Below are 14,101 nucleotides of genomic sequence, written 5' to 3' on the forward strand. Positions count from 1 at the left end.
TGGTGGGCAAGCAATTGTGGTTGAAACCACTGGGTGATTCTCGGGTGCTTTATTGTAGGTATGCATTAGGTTCAACGGCGTCTGGACTATTTTTAAAGATGGTAGTTTTCCTTCGGCTACTTGAACGGGAAAATTTTGGTCTGCCTGTCTGCCTGTCTGTCTGTCTGTCACTCGATGCAGCCAGCCGGCAAAAGTAAAACAGATGCTGCGGAATAGTCTTATATACTCACAGCCAAATCTAAACGTCTAAGTCCGGTGTCAGTGTTCATACCTGTCAACATTGTTGAACAAAAACAGGAGATTACGCAAATATAAGGCAGGAAATCAATGCACAAGTGATGTTTGCAGTGTTTATTTAATAAATATTCACGGATGCGTGGTTTTGCGGCCGCAAATTCTCGTACTCCTGAGGAAATAATCTTTGAAATGCTACATCAACTGCAGGAAACCGCCGCCTGCTGTTGCCCGCGCTACCTGGCGGAATCCGAAAATTTCAAACGGCAAGAACAACGAAAGGTTCCACTAGATGGGTTCCGCGTTCCGCTTAAAACACTCATGGAGTACGGAAACGTGGTTCTATAAACGTTGTAGTCGGGTGCGATTCACGCGCGTCTCCGCCGTACGGCAACGCTGGCATCGTGGCACCCGACTTGGAGCAGTGGAACGCGGTAAATTTAAATTGACTAGAATAAAGCTCTAGCGTGTTATCTTGGAAGGAAGGAGATGGGAGAGGAACAGCATGAGAGGTGAGCGGGAAACAGAAGGGAGGCATTTACTTGCCAGGGGCGCCAATCGACTATCGTCTTGCATCGACATTTGCAACGAAAGGAGCAGATACCGGCCTTTTTTTTTTATCTGGGGGAGCGCAACATATGCTCCCATAAACATCATTATCACCATAGATTGTACGATTCTTATGCCTATTTTTTCATATATCCTAATTTATTTTCTTTGAGTACTTCTGCAGGTCTGTACAATGGTGTCACAATGACCCACCAACATAAGACCAAATCAAATGCAAAGAACTACTCACTGAGCATCACAGATTCTGGAGAGCCCAGTAAGAAGGCCTTGACTTCACGGAGACTGTGCAGTCTACACGAGGCAACGGTAGCACCCATGATTCAATAACTTTTTTTATTTGTCAATGAGAAAAGGCAGCCTACATCTGAACAAATAGAAAAAGAAAAAACAGCAAAAGCAATTCATGCTCCCAGCACATTTATATACATACCTCCTAACCGCGAAGATACTACGCGACCTGCACATCCATGCCACCAAATAAAGACTTGCACAATGAATATTTACAAATCAAGGGAGCTAACACAGATCAGTTGAAGAAAAAAGTTATGTTATGCGTTGAAATGTACACGTACATTGAACCTGTGTTAGAGTACGTGTATGCACAACTTATCATTTTGACCCACCGCGGCGGATCAGTGCCTAAGGCGTTGGGCTGCTGAGCACGAGGACGCGGGTTCGATTCCCGGCTGCGGCGGCCACTTTTCTGATGCAGGCGAAAAGCGACAACGCCCGTGTGTCCGAGATTTCGGGGCACGTTAAAGATCCCCAGGTGGTCAAAATTAATCCGGAGCCCTCCACTACGGCGCGCCTCATCACCTGCGTTGCGTCGGCTCGTTAAACCCTACAATCAACCAAAATCAAATCAACCAATCAACCGACGGATCATTTGTTTTATTTTGTTCTGAATGATTGTCTGGTGTGTCATTATGGTAGGAGAATTGCAGTGGTATGATACGGAGACATTCAAATTGTTACGTGGCGGTAGGACACAGGAAATGGAAGATACCATGGAACCATGGAAGAAGCGAGGGATGTATTTGCACTATGAACATGATTTTGGCCATGAGAGAGCCCGCACAGCTGGTTCTTCTTCGCAGGTTGGGCTCACAGCTCCCTTCGTCTTCTTCCCGTGACATATTATCCCCCTCGTCGAAAGCAACCCTCCCGGTCGAGGCCATAGTGAATGTACGGATGAGGTGAGGGGACGGATGAGAGGAAACGTGTAGAAGTCCTCGCCGCCACGGATGCGGATGATGGTCGTGGTGGTCGGTGGCCCCAGAACAGAAATGCCCCCCGAAATTGTGCAATTTGGTCGTTATTACAAACGAAACTTAAGTTTATGGTCTAGACTTGAAACATAAAATGAACGGGTGAATGCTGATCAAGGTAGCATTCTTGTTCAACTGATATATGGAGCAGCAATTGCCTGGTGTTGCTCAGGAGCAACACTTCACTGTGTCCGTCCTAAAAGACCAAATTTTTTTCTGACTTGACATATGTGATGTCTGGAGTCATTTTAGATCGTAAAAATGTTTTCGCAATCCTAAGCAAAAAAAAAATTACTTTTGGTGAATCAAAGGGTAAAACGTATGACTGTGAAGGAATCGCAAAGAGTGCGCAAGCCCTTTCATCCCTTCATGACTTTTCAATTCCCCCCTTCTTTCAACATCTCCGGCGACCGGAAACGCTGGTATTGCCCACGCTTTGAAGTTGGCTTTTCGCATAACACACTAGCCACACTAGCCACTAGCCGCGTGCCAAAACCAGACACACAAACGTCAGGTTAAAATTGGTGAACGAACGACTTTTGCTTAGGGATAAAATTGTTTGGACAAAATGTCACGTGCAAACACCCCCTTTTCCCAACTGCGGGTACTGCGCTTGTTTTTAGGTAATTTTGTAAATACTCGCTCCTCATTCAGTGTCCACGATTGCTGATGAACAGCTCCTTGTGTAAAACAGTTTTCATCGCAAACCGCTGCTCCATTAACTAAAGGCGATGGCTTTTACTAGAAGCTTCTACCGAAAAACTCATATTGCCGTCGTCACTTAAAATGACCCGTCGCAAATCCAAATTCATATACTTTTTACCACTACACTTGCTTCCTTTTGCGAGCTCTTTGTAAAAGTAGATAAGGGATATTGTTCCCTGTAGCGCCATGGGTGGATCAGAGGTCGTTTATAACCTTGCAAGGCTGCGTGTGTGCGGTGTTGCGGTGTTGTTCCAAGCGCTGAGCAATTGTGGACACCATGGCTAGCCACACAGTCTACCTGTTTCTGGAACCTACACGTTCCTATTTGGAGTTTGCAGCGGAACATACATACACGAGGAAATTTTCTACTAGTAGTTCACACAGAGCAAGAAACGGATATAATGCTGCCGTTAATGGCAGCGTTTACGTCAGCGCGACAACACGTTGAGCGCGGTATATAAAAGAAAACGATGCCAGCGTACTCATAAAATACGTACCCAGCACGGTGGCTGGACTACAGTTGTGGGAAGTAACATCTACGGGACTGTCGTCAAACACTTCGAGGTGCTTGTCAGCACTTGCAGTGCCAGACGACACTCAATTCTCAAGTAGGTATAAGCCCGGCACTTCTGACGCGATGCAAAACGATAATTAAACTCTGTAAATGGCTTCGCCACACGTCTAAACCAGTCTAAAACAAACCAAACCACTCTTATTTAGTAATATGGGATAGCATTGACCTAAGAGAGCATAAAAAAAGCCAAAACATTTTTAGAACCACTCGAACTACAAGCCAGGCCGTTGGCGTCGGAACCGATACCTCCCACAGCCACACAGGCCAAACTGCGGGCTCCAACTAGCGGTTGCTTAAATAATGGCGAGAGTGTTCAAAGTACAGCACGGCACGGCCCGGCCCGAACCAGCTTTATGAAGTGCGAGCCCGACCCGGGCCCGTAACACCACGCTCGGGCCCGGCCCGGGCCTGGGCGTCCATAATGAGAGGGCCTGAAGAGGCAGGTGGAGGAGGACGTTTATTGGGATGCGTCGAAACCACCGCGGACTCGGAACCAACCTCCGATGACGATGATCTTCGCAAGAGGAGGGTTGGTAGGGTGGTGATGAGGACGATTATGAAAGGAAGAAGATGAAGCACAGGATGGTGCCTACAATATACGAGCCGGTCACTGTGAACACGACGCGATGCTCAGAACATGCTCACAATAAGTGCCCGGGCCGGGCCCGAGCCTTATTTAGGGGTGAAGCACCTTAGGACCTCGCTTTTTCCGTGGCTTGTCCCTTGGCGTCCGTGTACACAGTGCTGCGCATGCGCGACGAGCACTGGATTGGGTTTGGATCGATTTAAATTGAATTTTATTGGATTGGATCTGAAGTGTGTGTACTGTACACATGCGTTGTCACTTATTTACATGCGCGAGTGGGCAATGTCAAGGGTGATTTACGGTAAGAACGATCCCCAATGCTTCGCCCACTAGTCATTATCCACTTCGTGGAGATGCGTGAATTTTTTGTCGCAAGCCCGGGCCCGGCCCGGGCCCGCTCATTTATTTTTAAGCCTAGGGAGAACCCGCGTGTGCATGACCAGGCCCGGGCTTAGACACTGAATGAAATTGTTTATTTTATGCGGTTGAGTGTCTTCGTAGCTGGAAATCAGATGTAGCATCTGCGTAGCATGGATTAAAATGCAAAAAAAAAAAATTAGGGGTAAGTAGTGCACTTCCTTTAGCTTCAACTACCTTCAACCATCACGTCCCATCGGCGTAATAATATCTTGTATTCTGACATCAAAGACACTATCACATTTGCTAACCACATTCTTGGCGGCGTCAGCGGGTAGTCTTTGCTACGCTGAAGTTTATGGCGCCGCTTTTCAATCCACCAGCATGTATACACAGCCATGGACAAATGAAATGCAAACACGAAAATTTAAAAATGCTGTTCGTTGAGGTTTAACAATGACGCGCTATTGGTATATTTCGAAAGCAACGTTTTCCGACTTTGCTTTTGTAACATCAGCCGCGCGTCATGTTGACTTTCGTGGAAAGAAATTGCGTTATTTCTGTGTTCCCTTTAATATTTTCGTGTCGCGTTTCATTTGTAAAGGACTGTACGTGCATTGAAATATTTTACCTGCAGAGGTTGCTCAGCGGTGTTGTTCCGCTAGCACGGGAGTTCGATTCCCGGTCACGGTAGCCGAATTTCGATGCGTACGACATGCAAAACACGCGAGTACATAGACATAAGTGGAAAGAGCATTTCGAGCAAGAAATCAGAATTTCCAGCTGCATTTTTTCTGACTAGATTCATACATTCTAGTTGGAATCGACAGCTTCTAACCAGAAAAATTCTTCGTCTAGCTAGAGACGATTATTTCCAGCAGTGCAGGCTTTTTTTTTTTTTTTTTTTCATCATATGGAATGACAAATGCTATCGGAAGTAACAGCGGCCAGCCGGAACGAAATCACAATCCATGTAGAATTGAGCTATAAAGTGGATTTCTAGCTAGAAATGCTGCCTATTTCTAGCTAGAAATATTTCTAGCTAGAAGCAATTTCTGGTTCATTAATCCAGCTAGAAAAAATATTATTTTCACCTGGGATATGCACGTTGTCGGAATTTCGCTACGCCGTTACGGCATTCCTTGTAGTCGTATCTTAGGTATGTTAAACACCAAAATTTTGCGAAACGAAACATTTTTCACCCATCTCTGTTGTGGTTTGGGCACAGCAGCACGTGGCAACACGGCATTTTGAGGCGCCAACAGCGGCTAGCGACGCAAAATCAACACGTGCGGCCGATGTACGGTCGGTATAGGTTCCGCTGCGAAGAGCAGAGAGAATGGCCGCCGGCGGCTAAAAAAACCGGTCGAAGAGGTGATGGCGCCTGCCCAGAGTTTCATACAATTTTTATTGTATGAAACTCCATGGGCCCCTGCAAAGGATGTCTCCACCCTCCTCGGAGCGGAGTTGAGGAGGGACATACAGGCTTACACGGACCATACAATGACGCGAAGGCCGGTAGGACTACGAGGTCACGAGGAGCATCCACCTGCTGTGATTGGTTTGGTATTTAAATGGGTGCTTTGCAGTTGCGCGTTAGCGCAGCTACATGAGCGTCGCCGTAGGGTTGTCGAAGGAGCTGCGGGTGACTCCGCGCGTAACGGAGGCAATTCATCTGACGTCCTCGTGTGCACCGGCGTCCCGTTTGAGTGGCCGGATGAGGATAGCGCTCCTCATTGCGAACGGGAATGCACGGCTCCCCATTCGCTCTTCCGGTTAAACGAGGGGTGCGGATGAGACGGGGCTACAGTCGTATCCCGCTTATAACGCTCCAACGTTGCAAGCGGGGAACTCGACGAAGCAACTCTCACTAAGGAGCTCGCTATCGTCATTCTGCTTCTCGTTGCTGAGAAGCAGGATAACGTACTGCAACTTGTTATTCCCCCGTTCACGGTATTGGCGAGGAACTGGATGAAACGCCAGTTCCAGATGATGAGCAAGCAATGTATTCAATGATCCCTCTCCTCATTGCGGTCCTGAGAAGGGGGGTAATTTATTTACAACATCTGAACTTCACATTTCCTGTTCGTGTCCTTAGTTGGGCACCCAACCTCCCCGTTCCACCTTTTCTGGCCAATCATCCGGAAAAGGTATGAACCGTGTCATTTTGGGGCCACCACAATGGGTTTTCTCGTGCTTCGTTAACTTAGCGCGAACTGCATTAATTTACAATTCTAAACAACATTTTAATTAATTAGACAGACCTCATAGCCACGGCAAATCACCCTCAGTGGGTACGTTCTCACACTATTAGATGGAGGAGGAGGAGGAGCAGAAGTAGGAGCAGGAGGAGGAGAAGAAGAAGAAGAAGAAGAAGAAGAAGAAGAAGAAGAAGAAGAAGAAGAAGAAGAAGAAGAAGAAGGTGGAGGAGGAGGAGGAGGAGGAGGAGGATGATGACGAGGAGGCAGCTGGGCAACTGCTTTTGAAGGGCCCTATTGAGCGTTTGGGGTTGACTATATGCTCCACTTATATTATCTATTGGGGCAGCAAATTTGGGGTCTCCAAAAAGAGATAGATATAACTGTATTGAAGCTTTCCTCTCTGCTTCAGGTCGCTTGAATTGCTAAAGGGTACTAATTAATGGGGAACTGGGCTTTTAATCATGACGAACTCTCATTTTACGGCGTCTTTCTTTGCCGAAATAAATTAGTATTTTGAGGTTTTCACGAATTTCAATAAGTAATTTAGCCCTGACCGATCTCTCCGTGTCAGGTGCCAAAAACTTTACATCATCATCATCACGAACAAACACGCGCCGGTTTTGCCTCCGCCATTTTCTACGTACCTTGCCCTCGTCCGATTCGACGCACTAGTCTTCGCAGCTCGATAATGGAGGGTGATGGCATCCACGACAGCGCCAGCCGTTCGTCGCTGCAATCTTCCAAGCCCTCCACGCATCTGGTGTTCTCGGGCGAGTTCTCGGGGGCAGACATTGGGTCGATGCCCAACGCATCGATGAGCTCGGTAAGCCTGGAGAGCGGAGCGAGGAATGCACTCGTCTCTGATCTCGATGCAACCGGCGGGCCCACCCGGTCCAGCGGAGTGGGAAAAGGGTCACCGATGAAGCGCCCAGCAAGCTTCAGCAACGCTGGCAGCTTTGAGGTTTCAGAGGATGCCCCGTCCCGTAGCACGGTCTCCGCCCCTGAGATGCGCTCGAAGAGTGGAACGGGTGGCTGCTTCTCGGAGGCACCCATCGACCAGGTCCTGTCTCCCGGGTACGAAGAAAAGGTGCACCGGGGCATGGACGACCGGTTCACCCCGGTGGAGCTGAGGGCGACGGGCACGCCGGGACGTGGCGAAATCGTTGGTGATCTCAGTGGCGAGGGCGGGCTCGTGTACACCAATGACCCGGCGTTCAAGAACAGCAGGTTGGCGTTGGCCCTGGATAGCCCCGTCCCTCCTACGGATAAGAAGAAAAAGACCCTCTCGAGCTTCGACGAGATCACGCCTGATGATCTGAGGCTGACCAGCACGCCTGTCCTCGGTCTCATCGTTGGCGACCTGGGAAGCGGGCGCAGACACCTGTACAGCAAAGACCTGGAGGCGAAAACAAGCGGGTCGGCCGATCCATGCAGCTCGGTCCGGGCGCACCTTGACACCAAGCTCATCCCTGGTGGGCTGATGGAGGCCTGCCTGTACGCGGGTGCGGGGTCGCATCGTGGGGGTCCTGGCTGGGAGCGCGGCCGCAGCAACAGCCACCCGAAGGATTGCAACCGATGCGATCAGTCAGATTCCATCCGTGTAACAAACAATAAACTACATTCGTGCTTTGTCGACGAGTTCAAGTTTTGTAATGTCGATTTGGGTAAGAATCGAACCCAGGACCTCTGGAATTAGAGTCGGGCACGCATCCCGACACCACTACAGCTTTTTTCTTCTTTCATGGTATAGTTAGTACAGGTATGTGGGATATTAATGATATACTAAAACCTTTTGTAATTCACAGTACTTAGAACACAACGTGAAACAGGAAAGCTGGAATCACGCGAACCAATTAAACATCGACACTGTTAGTAAAGCGTAAGGGGCGCTGGAAACACGCGAACAGATTAAACATCGACACTGTTAGTAAACCGTAAGGGGCGCTGGAATCACGCGGACATGTTAAACATCAACACTGTTAGTAAGCATAATGTGGCGCTGGAACCACGCGAAACAATTAAACATCGATACAGTTAGTAAAGCATAATGTGGCGCTGGAATCACGCGAACCCATTAGACATCGACACTGTTAGTAAAGCATAATGTGGCGCTGGAATCACGCGAACCCATTAGACATCGACACTGTTAGTAAAGCATAAGGGGGCGCTGGAATCACGCGAAGCAATTAAACATCGACACAGTTAGTAAAGCATAATGTGGCGCTGGAATCACGCGAACCGATTAGACATCGACACAGTTAGTAAAGCATAATGTGGCGCTGGAATCACGCGAACCGATTAGACATCGACACTGTTAGTAAAGCATAAGGGGGCGTGGAATCACGCGAAGCAATTAAACATCGACACAGTTAGTAAAGCATAATGTGGCGCTGGAATCACGCGAACCGATTAGACATCGACACTGTTAGTAAAGCATAAGGGGGCGTGGAATCACGCGAACCTATTAAACATCGACACTGTTAGTAACGCATAAGGAGGCAACGATCAGCATCGAAAAAGAACAGGATACGAATGGGGTGTAGGATAATTTTGGCCACAGTAACTTTTCAGCTGAATCATTTAATTAAAGTGAGACCTGGAGGATACCATTGGTTCAACGTGTCTGTTGAACGTGTGCGTTGTTTTCTTGAGTATGCAGTACCACCAATTAAAAAAACGCCGTAAAGCACACCATCGCACGAAGCTTCAAGGTGTCGCAGGCTATGCGATGTCAAGTCAAAAGACGTCTCGAGTGTCCTGTGAAGGTTATCCCGGAACAGTAAGCTTCTTTGCAGTCAATCAAAGTGTTTAGTTGTTTCCGAGACTCCACAAAGCCGGCAATTCACAGAAGACACGAAAATAGTTATATTACGCAGTCACGTCTTAACGGGAGAGGTTTCAGCATGCAGCTTGAAAATGAAAGTTTGTGTACAGGGCGGAGGAGGCAGTCTACAACACTCTCAGACGTGCATCTTGGGAGAAAGTGAGCCAACCGAAACTTGAGAGAATTCCACACCTCATGCATGAATCCCCACAAACATGGCTGTGAACAAAAGGGAGAGGAAAATATAATACTAGGGAAACTATGTATACAAACTACGGGACAAAATCTCCTTCACAAAGCTCTAGCAATAGGATGAGATGAGTCACAAAAACAATCCAGAGACATTTGCAATGCAAAAGCGACACATTTATTTCAACCTAGGCGATCCTAATGCTAGGTCTTTCGTGCTCATGTCTTCCCCTATTGCGACAAGTCTTCGTCATACGACATATCTTCGCCTCGCAACGGTTACGGGGGTGTTGGCTTCCATGTGCAGCGAGCGCATGCATTTCACAGCTGCCGCGGAAGAACGGACGCTGCGGAGTCCATCGCAGTGGGGACAGCACAGACATACAGAAACGTGTCCAGCGGCGCGATCGTGTCGTCTCGTTATTATCAGCATGATGAAAATGATCATGATGACTCCCTTTGACGTGTTTGGAACGTACTTACTCGGGGGACTGGCTGGCGCTAAAGCGTTGACTGCGCTCCCTTTGGAGCTTGTACATCTAATTTAGTTTCCAGCGAAGAAAATAGGGGGTGATATAAAAACGAAATTCCACTCTAATGAAAACCCGAATTGAGCAATAACTATGACCCTGGCTGCTCAAACTAGTACTGCAAGGGCCTGATTTTCAGAGGAGGTCCGGTCATTTATTCCTAAGCCTACAGAGTTATACCCCGCTTACACGCTGAAGAAAATTTGTTTATTATAATTTGGTTGAGTGTCTGCATAGCGGCCATTCAGATGGAGCATCTACTTAGTCTGTACTGCACGTCAAGGATAGAAATGCAAAATTTGGGGCTAAGTAGCGCACGTACTTTAGCTTCAACCGTTTTCAGTACACGTCACATCGGCGTAATCATATCTTGTATTCTCGCATCAGAGACATCGTCACCTTTGTTAACCACATTCTGGGCAGCGTCAACCGGTTGTCTGGGCGACAAGTTGCTATGCTGAAATTTCTGGTTCTGCGTTTCAATGCCGCACTATGAACGTGCATTGAAATATTTTGCCTGCAGTGGTTGGTCATCGGTGCAGCTTCTGTAGCAGGGGAATTCGATTTACAGCCACGCCAGCCGCATTTCGATGAGTACGACATGTATAAAAACGCGCGTGCACATAGACATAGGTGCAGGGCTTCAGGTTGTCCGAATTCTTCGCTTCCCGCTACAGAATTCCCTGTAGTCGTATTTTTAGTATGTTATCATGCAAAATCGTGATGAAATGCCATTAAAATAAGAGACCAGTGGTAATCAGACCTAGCGAAACCTGTTTTTAAAACATTAAATAGAACTCACACCAAGATACGCATGGAAATAAACTCAGAATATTCCTTTTGATGCACTTGTTCACGCTTCACGTCGGAAATATTAACGGCCCGGCCCAAGAACAAACACCCGAGCCCCGCCCGTGACTACTGCTTCGAGCCCGAGCCTGGACTCGGCCAGCCGGTAAATGCTTCGGGCGGCCCGGCCCGGACTTTCGGGTCAGCCTGAGCCCGTGAAGTGCTCTAATGCAGGGTCCACATGATACGTAAGAGAAAACAAACCTGTATAATGTTTCAATGCATTAAAAGAAATACGAGTGTGTTCAAGTGCATGTTACCACAAGCTGAACGGGGGAAAATATATTAAAAAAATGTTAAGAAAGGCAACAAAAACAAGAAGAATCGGAATGTCGTTTAAGCAAAAAATCAATGAAGCATTTCTCAAATGTAGGTACCGAGGTGGAGACAATACGCACTATGCCTTCGTAGTTTGTCACTTACCACTCTTTACTTACAGGACCCACCGGAATATTTTCGGTCCTGCTGGGAAACAAAACATATCCGCCCCCCCCCCCCCTACCCTTCTGTGGGTTCTGCACAGCAGCACGCGGCAACAAGGCAGTTTAAGGCGCCAACCGCAGCGGTGGGTGAGGTGATGAGTGTTTTAAGTGTTTTAATGAAATAGAAAGTGAAAAAGAAGCGGGCTTGGGATATTTTGAACTCATTTGGGGGTTCACCCACACACAACCCAGTCCGGGGGAAGGGGAGAGGGGGAATGAAAGGAGATTGCTGAGTACAAATTGGGACAGAGAAAGAGGGAGAGAAAGAAAGAGATAAGGAGTGCGTAAAGCTGGCCGGCAGGCATTGGGCTACGGCCGTTTGATGAGGTCGGTCTCCTCGAGGAAGGCCAGGACAAGTTGGAAGGCTTCCCGCCGGATGGAGTTGGGGGCCTGTCGGGAAAAGCAGGTCCATCAGGGTGTGGCTGGGCAGTCTGAGACGCTGGAGTGCAGCCCGAAGCTCTGCTCTCGGGGCATTGTGTCGGCGGCAGGAGCGGAGCATGTGCTCCAGGGTATCGGGCTCTGGATAGTCAGCCCATGTGGGCGACGACCGGCGGCCTTGTCGGTGCGAGCGGGCTGTCACATTGCAGCAATCGAGCCGCATGCGGAGGAGTATGGAGCGGGCGTCCCTGCTGATACGGCCAGGCAGGACCTGTGGATCTTGGCCGCTGATGACTCTGGGGTACGCGTGCATCGTCTCCGCCTCCAGAGCCAGAATGGGTTGTGCGGCGTCGAAGTGCCTCAGGTCGCGGGAGGCAAGGATCCCCTCCTGGTGAGTAGCACCTCTGGCCAGGGCGTCAGCTACCTTGCCGACATGATATATTAACAAATGGAGCTGCAGGTCACAACCGCGGGACTCCACCAGGTAGGTTCAGCTTCGCCGTCAGCGACCGCTCCACGTTGCCGCTGGAGCTCGATGGCTGGTCCGCCGCTCGCAGTCGCAAGAGAGCGGGCCGGGAGTCGGTAAGGACGACGGACCCCTGAATCTGGCTGCCCTTCTCCAAGAGCAGCTCTGCAGCAAGGTGCAGCCCGGCCAGCTCTGCATGGGTGGAGGCGGCGGGGAAGGCTAGGCAGCACGCTCGACTCGTGCCCATTGCTCCTTGGCCGTGCAGGCGGCTCCAGATCTGCCCATGGACGGTTGCACGGAGCCGTTTATGTAGAGATGCAGGAGGCCGGCTGCCTCGTCTTGCCGCAGGGCACCAACCTCCTGATGGATAGCCCAGCCAGACAGCGGCGCAAAATCAACACGTGCGGCCGTTGTACGGTCAGTACGGTTCCGTTGTGAAGAGCAGAGCGAATGGCGGCCGGCGGCTGCATAGTTTCATAGAATTATTATTGTATGTAACTCTATGAGTCCATGCCAAGGATATAGCTACTCTACTCAGAGTGGAGGCGAGAAGGAACCTACAGGCTTGCACGCACCATACAAATACGCGAAAGCTGGTTGGGCTACGAGGACGCCAGAAGCATCCAATCACTGGGCTTTGTAGCTGCACGTGAGCGCAGCTCCATGAGCGTCGCCGTAGAGCCGTCAAAGGGGCTGCGAGAGACTACACAACGGAGGCTTTTCCTCTGGCGTCATGTGCGTCGTCGTCCCGTTCATGGCCGTATGTGGTTAACGCTCGTCATTGCGATCGGGAATGCACGGCTCCCCGTTTGTTCTACAAGTTAAACGAGGGGTGCAGATGACATGGGGCCACAGTCGTTTGGGAGATGTGGATGCAACTTATAACGCTCCGATGTTGTAAGCGAGGACCTTGACGAAGCAATTGACCCTCATGGCGGAGCTCGGTATCTCGATCGTCGTTCTGCCTCTCGTTGCTGAGAAGCAGGATAACGTACTGCCGCTTGTTATTCCCGCGTTCTCGCTACTGGCGAGGGACTGGATGAAACGCCGGTTCCAGATTATGAGCAAGCGGTGCCTTAGATGATCCCGCTGCTCATTGCATTTCTTAGAAGCGGAGTAATTATTTTATAACTGCTGAACTACACGTTTCCTGTTCGTGTCCTTATTTGGGCACCCACCCTCACCATTCCACATTTCTCGGCCCATCGTCCCGAATAGGTATGCGCCGTAATATGTTGGGGCCACCACAATGGTTTTTCTCACGCCTCGTTGACTTAAAAACAAAACATACGGCTTTGTAAACGTAATTAATTTTTAATTCTAAAAAAACATCATATATAATTAGACAGACGTCAAGCCATGGCCATTTACCCTACCTGAGTGCGTACGTTGCATTACTATTAAATGAAGAAGAAGAAGAAGAAGAAGGGGACAATGATGAGGAGGAGGAGGAGGAAGCTTGACAACTGCTTTTGGAGCGTTTAGGGTTGACTCTCTTTTCCACTTATATTATCTCCCGGGGCAACAAATTTGGGGTATGCAAAAAGGGATATACAAAACTTTATTCAAGCTTTCCTTTCTTCTTCAGCTCGCTTTAATTACCGAAGGGCACTAATAATGGCCAAATGGGGTTTTAATCGTGACTATAACCTTCATTTTATGCCCTCTTTCTTTCCGGTAATAAATTAGTATGTTGAGGTCCTCACGAATTTCAATATGTCATTTAGCCCTGATCAATCAAACTTTTGTGGGTACGTTCCAAAAACTTCGACGGTATCATCACCATTCTCATCATCAAGAAGAAGCAGCAGCGCCGTTTTGCCTCCGCCATTTTCTGCGTGCCTTGCCCTCGTCCGATGCGACGCAGTCTTCGTAGATGATGGAGGGT

The sequence above is a fragment of the Haemaphysalis longicornis genome, unplaced genomic scaffold (assembly GCF_048455015.1).
Source record: "Haemaphysalis longicornis isolate Haplotype H1 unplaced genomic scaffold, Haemaphysalis longicornis Haplotype H1 scaffold_7, whole genome shotgun sequence".
NCBI classification, from domain to species: Eukaryota; Metazoa; Arthropoda; class Arachnida; order Ixodida; family Ixodidae; genus Haemaphysalis; species Haemaphysalis longicornis.